At 44.0% G+C, this 9,561-nt stretch overlaps 1 non-coding gene across 1 annotated transcript; it reads left to right on the forward strand.

Moving 5' to 3' along the window:
* Positions 1 to 9,068: 9,068 nt before the first annotated feature.
* LOC114813589 lies at positions 9,069 to 9,206 on the forward strand. Its single transcript, XR_003761306.1, has one exon. It is a non-coding gene; the product is annotated as a small nucleolar RNA SNORA7 (small nucleolar RNA).
* Positions 9,207 to 9,561: the final 355 nt, after the last annotated feature.

A 9,561-nucleotide genomic window follows, 5' to 3' on the forward strand; every position in this document is an offset into this window, starting at 1 on the left:
CCTATTTTGAGGATGAGTAATCGAGGCACAGAGAAATTAAGTGACTTGTCCAAGATCACACAGCAAAGTAGTGGAGCAGGGATTAGAACTCAGGTCCTCTGACTCCCAGGCCTATAGTCTTTCCACTAGGTCATGATGTTTCCCCCAGAATATTTGAGATTATAGGACAGGTCAGGGTTGATTTTCAGTCTGGAATGACTCAGAAATGTTTGAAGGCAGAAGGAAGGGAGTCAGAGAGAATGAAAAGTTGAAGATAGCAGTAAAAATGAGGAAAGGAGAAAAATTTAAGAGGTGAGAGGAGTTGGTTTCCAAGCAGAGACAGAGGACTTAGCTTTTGAAATGTAGACATCTCATGTCTAGACATCCCCACTTGGACATCATAAAAGCCACTTGCACTCAATTTGTCTAAAAGTGAGCTGCTCCCAAAACCATTTCTTCTTCCAATTTCTCCATCACAATCAACAACACCACTACCCTCTTTTCCCCCAGAAACTCGGCACCTTGGCATAAATCTTACTCCTCACTTTATCCGTCTACTCTCACTTTCAATCTGGATAATCCTGTTGGATTTTTCTCCATACTCTATTCCTGCAACCCAGCGTGCACACTTGGTTCCTCTCACACCAACCTATTAACTGTACCTCAATCTTGTCTATCTAGCCACCGACGTCTCACCCATGTCCTACCTCTGGCCTGGAATGCTCTCCCTTTTCATATCCAACTGATAATTACTCTCCCCACCTTTAGATCCTCATTGAAGCCACATCTTTTCCAAGAGGCTTTCCCTGGCTAAGCCCTCATTTTCTCTTTTCCCACTCCCTTCTGCATGACCCTGACTTGCTCCCTTTATTCAAACAACCCCCAGGTCCAGCCCCACAGCACTTATGTACATGTCTGCAATTTTTTATATATATTAATGTCTATGTTCCCCTCCAGACTGTAAGCTTCTTGTGGGCTAAGGATATATCTGTTATATTATTGAGTTGTACTCTCCTAAGCACTTAGTACAGTGCTGTGCACATAGTAAGCCCTCAATATTGAGGTTGACTGATTAATATTGGCCCATTGTCCATCAAATTACCATTCTCCTGTTCATCACCTCTGGCTACAGGGCTGTATTAACCTTCTCACTGGTTTCCCTCTTTCTGGCCTCTCTCCTCTCCTGTCTATGTTTTTCTTTGCTTTCATATCCTCTTTCTGAAATACTGTCAGCCCAAGTAATAATGATAATAATTATGGTATTAAGTGCTCTCTATGTGCCAAGGACTGTACTAAGCACTAGGGTAGACACACAACAAGCAGGGTGGATGTAATCTCTGCTTCACAAGAGGTTCACACTCTAAAGAGAAGGGAGTAGGATTTAATCCCCATTTTATGGATGAAGCAACTGACACACATAAATTAAGTGATTTGCTCAAGATCACACAGTAGGCTAAGTGGTAGAGCTGAGATTAGAACCCATGCCCTCTGACTACCAGGCCCATCCCTTTTCCACAAGGACATGCTACTTTAAGTTTATCTATTGCTCAAAATCCTCCTTGCTTTTCCTGTCATCTCCACATTAAGTGAAATCTTCTGATCCTTGCCTTTAAGGCAATCCTTAAGCACTCTTCCTCTTAATGATTGACCTACCATTACCTCTTGCTTATTTGTTAAGCACTTACTATTTGCTAGCACTGTACTAACTTCTTGAGTAGGTACAAGATAATTGGGTTAGACACAGTCTCTGCTCCACAAAGGGTTCACAGTCTTAATCCCCATTTTACAGATAATTTAGGCACAGAAAAGTTAAGTGATTTGTCCAAAATCACACAGCAGAAGAGTGCTGGAGCTGTGATTAGAACTCTCCAGCTCACATTCCAACCTTTTAAGGAATCCTTCTCATTCATTCAATAGTATTTATTGAGCGCTTACTCTGTACAGAATGTACAAATCGGTAACAGATAGAGACAGTCCCTGCCCTTTGACGGGCTTAAACTATTTCTCCTTCTCAGCTCTTCCATTGCTAACCTCTTATGTATACCTTCTTCTTGGGTGGAAACTTATTCCCATTTAAATCTCTCAGACAACAACTCTTCCCTCTCCCTGAAAACCCATCTTATTCAGGGGCTGTCCTCAATTAACCTCCACTTTCCCAGGTCATATCCATCCAACAGCTCATTACAATTACAGTAATATTTGTGGTATTTGCTAAGAGCTCACAAGATGCCAAGCATTTTACTAATCAAGTAGAACACATCTCTGTCTCCCGTGGGGCTCACAGTCAGTAGAAGAATTGATATTGAATCCCCATTTTATGAATGAGGAAACAGGCACAAGAAAGTTAAGTGACTTGCCCAAAGTCACACATCAGACAAGGAACAGATTTAGGATTACACTCCAGGTCTCCTGTCTCGTGGGCCTATGCTTTTGCTTTTAGGACATATTGCATTAATAATAAATAATGGTGGCTTTTAAGCACTTACTATGTGCAAAGCACCATTCTAAGCACTGGGAAGGATACAAGGTGATCAGGTTGTCCCACATGGGGCTCACAGTTTTAATTCCCATTTTGCAGATGAGGTAACAGGCTCAGAGAAGTTAAGTGACTTGCCCAAAGTCTCACAGCTGACAAGTGGTGGAGCTGGGATTAGAACCCATGACTTCTGACTCCCAAGCCCGAGCTCTTTCCAGTGAGCTTCTCCAACTATACATAGTTCTTAATATTTATCAACCTACTTATACTTATTTATTTATTCATTTTTACATATTCCTGCTCTGTTTCCAGATATTTGTAAACAATGTGAACCTTTTGGGCTCCTCTGCTAAGCTCCTTGAATGAAAGGACTGAATCTCAATTTCATTGCATTCTTCAAGGTGCTTTTTATAGTCTGCAAACAAATGTAGCTCTATAAATATTGACTGATTGATAGTTAGGAGACTCTGTACTCAAAGAAACCTGGGAAAGGGGAGTGGTAGGATGTCCGGGGCAGAAGACGCAGTGTCCACCACTACCTTATTTTATGTGAAAGTAAATCCATTAACAACTACACTTACTAGCCTGCAAGATTAGTGCAATAATAATAATAATAATGATAATAATAATGTTGGTATTTGTTAAGCACTTACTATGTGCCCAGCACTGTTCTAAGCGCTGGGGTAGACACAGGTTAATCAGGTTGTCCCACGTGAGGGTCATAGTTAATCCCTATTTTACAGATGAGGTAACTGAGGCACAGAGAAGTTAAGTGACTTGCCCACAGTCACACAGCTGACAAGTGGCAGAGCTGGGATTTGAACTCATGACCTCTGACTCCCAAGCCCGTGCTCTTTCCACTGAGCCACGCTGCTTCTCTATGCCATCCACACAATCAAATTTCAGTTAATAATAATAACTGTGCCACTTTTAAAGCACCTATGATGTTCATTTATTCAATCATATTTATTGAGCGCTTACTGTGTGCAGAGCACTGTACAGTACTTAGTTCAGTGTTCAAAGCTGTTGGTCTCAGTCCTCACTGATCTCCTACACAGCACAGCCCACACAGTTTTTTCCCCTAGTGCCAGCTTAGTCACTGTGCCTGATGTTGTCTATCTCACCTCTGACCCTCTGCCACATCTTCCTCTGACCTAGAACTCTCTCCCGAGAGGGAGACCACCAGACCACCAGTCTCCCCACCTTCAAATCATTTTTAAAGTCCCATCTCCTCCAAGAGACCTTCCCTAATTAAGCCCTCTTTTCACCTACTTCCTCTCCCTTCTGAGGTATCTATGCACTTGGACCTGAGACCTTGTGTGCATTCAATACTTGCACTACCCTCAAGCCCACTGCATTTATGTACATGTTTATAAATTATATAATATGAATTATGTATTCATATTAATGTTTGTCCCTGCCTCTAGACTGTAAGCTTACTCTGGGCAGGAAACGTGCCTGCCAACCCTGTTGGATGTTATGCTCCCAAGCACCTAGTACAGTGCTGTGCATAAATAATTTCTCAATTAATACCACTGATTGACTGCAGAGCACTAGACTGAGCACTTGGCACAGTACGGTGCAGCAGACTGTGAATGTATTCCCTGACCACAATGAGCAGCCTTTGGGGAAATATTTCTAAAGCCTCAAAAGAGGTCTTTCCCCCTCACCCTGAAGTAATAATAATGTTGGTATTTGTTAAGCGCTTACTATGTGCAGAGCACTGTTCTAAGTGCTGGGGTAGACACAGGGGAATCAGGTCCCACGTGGGGCTCACAGTCTTAATCCCCATTTTACAAATGAGGTAACTGAGGCACAGAGAAGTGAAGGGACTTGCCCACAGTCACACAGCTGACAAGTGGCAGAGCTGGGATTTGAACCCATGACCTCTGACTCCAAAGCCCGTGCTCTTTCCACTGAGCCACGCTATTCACCTCACCCTTTATAAAATAAATATATTTTATTAATTAATATTAATATCTATCTCCCTCTCTAGATTGTAAACTCGTTCTGGGCAGGGAATGCATTTACCAACTCTGTTTTTTTGTGCTCTCCCAAGCACTTAGTACAAGGCTCTGCACATAGTAAGCACTTAATAAATACCATTGATTGATTGATTAATAAGTGCTAGGGTAGATACAAGATAATCAGGTTGGACACAGTCCCTGCACCACACAAGATTTCCATGGTTTCAGTTGGCAAAGTCCCTCACAGTAAGTTGAGTAGCAGCGATCCTTGTGGAAAGAGCACAGGCCTGGGAGTCAGAGGACCTGTGTTCTAATCGTGGCTCTGCCACTCGTCTGTTGTGTGACCTTGGCAAGTCACTTAACTTCTCTGTAAACTCCATGTGGGACAGGGGTTGTGACCAACCCAATTATGTTATATCTTCCTCAGTGCTTCGTGCAGTGCCTGGCACACAGTAAACACTTAACGAATACCACAGTCGTTATTATTAAGCCGGCTAGGTAATTTAGATGATGCCTTCCTTCTGTAGACTCCTGTGTGTCTGGTTTCTTCTGCTGGGTTTATGATCAGACCCAAGTGTTCTGAAGATAGAAAGTGTGTTCTTAAGTGAGAACAAGTCAAGTTTCAGGAGGCAACATTGTTGCATATTTCTATGTTCTTTCGTGAATGGAAACAAGAAACACTGTGAAAGCCAAATGGTGCCAACATTTAAATAGAATCAAAATCTGGAGCTGTTTGTTTCCGTGTTTCCTTGTGTGAAAATAAACTATTTCAGACTGTGAGAGAATGTTTAATGGAAGAGGCTCTCTCTCTCTCTCTCTCCCACTTTCCTCCTTCATTCACCAACACTGGAGTGACACTGGAGTTTACCTTTCATATGCTGGATTGTGAAAATTGAATGACAAGTGCTTTAGTGGTAGTGCCAACTTTTATTTTCAATTCGCTGGACTGAGCAATTTTTTTTTAAAGGGAAGAGAGGCTGACTCTGACTTGGTCACTCTTTTGCTGTGTGACCTAGGGTGAGCACTTAACTTCTCTGGGCCTCAGTTACTTCATCTGTAAAATGGGGATCGAGAATCTGAGCCCTTTGTGAGGCATGCATTATCCAACTTGATTAGCTTGTATCTTCCCCAGCGTGTAGTACAGTGCCTGGCATATAGTAAGTGCTTAACACCATAAAATAAAAGAGAAATGTACACATTAGTAAAGGGAGCTGGATGATGTGGGGAAAATGCTTTCTAAACATAGCATAAGAATAGCTGTATCTCAATCCAACCCAGATATTGTGGGAGAATATTCTGGGAACCATAGAAACTATGAAATTGGTGAGAAAGATTTCAAATCTGAACATGAACCAGGAAAGAAATGGCCATAATGTTATCACATTTGACAAAAACCTCTTCCTTTGAAAGTGTGAGAAGGGTCTTCCCCAGAAGTGGGAGGAGGGCACAGCGGCCACAGTTCTCCTTCTCTCTACTCTATCAGTCCCACTCAGCCGCAGTGATGCTTGGGAGAAGTCCAAATATGCTGCCTCAGCTGGGAACTGTGGATCTGTTCAGACAGCTGGGAGCGACCCCACAGCACTGTGGGTCTCAAGTCTTCTGCTAATCCTTCAGTGCTCCTGTGTGGGGACCCTCCCATCCAATATCAATCAGGCCACAGCACGTCCCTGACAGGAAGGAAGTATGTCAGAAGTCACCATTCATTCAACTGTACTGATGGACTGCTTACTGGGTGCAGAACACTGCACTAAGCACTTGGGAGAGTACAATATCACATTAAACAGACACATTCCCTGCCCACAACAAGCATACAGTCTAGAGATGAGCTTACACTACAGTGTGACCTTCCTGGTGGCCACCTCTTCTAAAGGGCAGGTCAAAGTCAGGTAGGTTTATAGCCCTGTAAGTAGCCTGAGAGTCAAGCAGAACAGCGGAAGCAGTGCTGACCATGTGGACCTGTTCCAGGTTCAGAAATGTTAGGGACTGTGATCCTTATGTCTCAGCCCGAAACTATCCTCAAACCTGCCTGTTTAATTACCATGCAAACACGTTCTGGTCTCACCATGGAGAGACTCAATCCCTACACATCAGAATTAGACCTTATTCATGACAGGCAGGTGGATTATTTGTCTGATGACCCCTATGAGGGCAGCTTTGCAGACACACTTTGAATGAAACTAATAGGTTAGTAATTCACAACAAGAGATAGGAATTTTCACTGGAAATCCTGTTCATATCTGAGAGGCCTCTTCTCTCCTTGAAGTAAGAACTGGGGGAAAAATGTCTTCTCCAAGAGACATTTACAGCTCGTTATTTCTCCATTCACTTGGAGCAGCAAGACAAGCGGTTGACATTTCCAAGGTGGGTTGAGGACTAGAAGTGACATGGTCTTCTTCTCATAAAGTGATTCAAATTGTTGACCTCCTATTATTAAGAAAATAAAAGAAGGACCATCCTTCCTAACTTTTCTTCTCTCTTACTACACCCCAGCCTGCACAATTTATTTCTCTATTACCAACCTATTCACTATGCTTCAATCACCTCTGTCACCACTTTTCATTCATTATTCCTTTCCTCCTAGAACTCCCTCCCATTTCATGGCCATTATTCTCCCAGTCTTCAAAGCCTTATTAAAATCTCATCTCCTCCACAACCCTTTCCTGACTAATCTCTCAGGTCCTTAACTTGTTCTTCCTCGCTTCTGTATTGCCTATGAACTTCGGTCTGTGCCTAAACAATCAGTTGTATTTTTGGAGCACTTACTGTGTGCAGAGCACTGTACTAAGTGCATGGGAGAGTACAATACAACAGAGTTGGTAGACATATTCCCTGCCCACAACAAGTTTACAGTCTGGAAGTGGAGACAGTCATTAATATAAATAAATAAATTATGGATATGTACCTAAGTTCTGTGGGGTGAGGGAGGGGTGAATAAAAGGAGGAAATCTAAGAGCAGTGGTAATGCAGAAGAGAGTCAGGGAAGAGGAAATGAGGACTTGGTCAGGAAAGGCCTATTGGAAGAGATGTGGTGCCAATAAAGCTTTGAAAGTGGGGAGGATGATTGTCTGTTGTATATGAAGAAGGAGAGTGTTCCAGGCCAAAGTCAGGATATGGATGAGGGGTTGGCGGCAGGACATACGAGATTGTGATAAAGTGAATTTGTTGACAATTGAGGAAGTGTACACTCATTCTCTTGGTGAACTCATTCTCTCTCACTGCTTTGACTACCATCTCTATGCAGATGACACACAGATCTACATCTCTGCCCCTGTCATCTCCTCCTCCCTTCAGGCTCGCATCTCCTCCTGCCTCCAGGATGTCTCCACCTGGATGTCGGCCCGCCGCCTAAAACTCAACATGAGCAAGACTGAGCTCCTCATCTTCCCTCCCAAACCCGGTCCTCTCCCAGACTTCCCTATCACCGTGGATGGCACGACCATCCTTCCCGTTTCTCAGGCCCACAATCTCGGTGTCATCCTTGACTCGTCTCTCTCATTCACCCCACACATCCTATCCGTTACCAAGACCTGCCGGTTTCACCTTTACAATATTGCCAAGATCCACTCTTTCCTCTCCACCCAAATGGCTACCTTACTGCTACAGGCTCTTGTTATATCCCGGCTAGACTACTGTGTCAGCCTTCTCTCTGATCTCCCTTCCTCCTTTGTCACCCCGCTCCAGTCTCTTCTTCACTCCACTGCCCGGCTCATCTTCCTGCAGAAACGATCTGGGCATGTCAGTCCCCTTCTTAAACACCTCCAGTGGTTGCCTATCAACCTCCACTCCAAACAAAAACTCCTCACTCTAGGCTTCAAGGCTCTACATCACGTTGCCCCTTCCTACCTCTCCTCCCTTCTCTCTTTCTACTGCCCACCCCGCACGCTCCGCTCCTCTGCCACCCACCTCCTCACCGTCCCTCGGTCTCGTCTATCCCGCCGTCGACCCCTGGGCCATGTCCTCCCACGGTCCTGGAATGCCCTCCCTCCTCACCTCCGCCAAACTAATTCTCTTCCACTCTTCAAAACCTTACTTAAAACTCACCTCCTCCAAGAAGCCTTCCCAGACTGAGCTCCCCTTCTCCCTCTACTCCCTCTACCGCCCCCCTTCACCTCTCCGAAGCTAAACCCTCTTTTCCCCCCATTTCCCTCTGCTCCTCCCCCTCTCCCTTCCCATCCCCTCAGCACTGTACTCGTCTGCTCAACTGTATATATTTTGATTACCCTATTTATTTTGTTAATGAATTGTACATCGCCTTGGTTCTATTTAGTTGCCATTGTTTTTATGAGATGTTCTTCCCCTTGACTCTATTTATTGCCATTGTTCTTGTCTGTCCGTCTCCCCCGATTAGACTGTAAGCCCGTCAAACGGCAGGGACTGTCTCTATCTGTTGCCGACTTGTTCATTCCAATCGTTTAGTACAGTGCTCTGCCCATAGTAAGCGCTCAATAAATACTATTGAATTAATGAATGAAGTGTACAGATTGGGTCTTAGTAGGAGAGCATCAGGGTAAGGTAAGAAAGGGTCAGGTGTCTGAGTAGTTTAAATCTGATGGTAAGGGGTTTCTTTTTAATGTAGAGGTGGTTATACAACCATTTTGATATTCACCCCACACTCAGCCCCATAATACTTATGTACATATCCTTATCCCCTCTCAAGGACACACCTGGAGAGTTTCCAGTACTCTACTAGTCTCGACTATGGGAGGAAGAGTCAAGCAGAGGCATACCCATGCCATTCCTAGCTTGGGCAGTGGCTAGGGAGTGGAAGGCAGTCTGCTACAAGTCAAAACTCACCTGTGCTGGGCAGCAGCGGATAAGAGAGAGTTGAGGGTGAAGACTCAGGTTTACTGTGCATAAGGAGGCAATGGTAAAACTTTTCCATATTTTTACCAACAAAACTCTGGGGATACACTACCAGAACGATTGTTGATGGAGGCTGGTTGTTCTGAGAGAGATGTGTCCATGATGTTGCTATGGGTCGGAGATGACTCAATAGCATATTTAAAATAGAAATATTTTAAGGTGCTGCTTCCCCTAGCTATAATTCCTGTTAATATCTGTAAGTGTCTTGAGAGCAGGGAACATGTCTACCAACTCTGTTATATTGTACTCACCCAAGCACTTAGTGCAGTGCTCAGT

The sequence above is a fragment of the Ornithorhynchus anatinus genome, chromosome 7 (genome assembly GCF_004115215.2).
Source record: "Ornithorhynchus anatinus isolate Pmale09 chromosome 7, mOrnAna1.pri.v4, whole genome shotgun sequence".
Lineage (NCBI taxonomy): Eukaryota > Metazoa > Chordata > Mammalia > Monotremata > Ornithorhynchidae > Ornithorhynchus > Ornithorhynchus anatinus.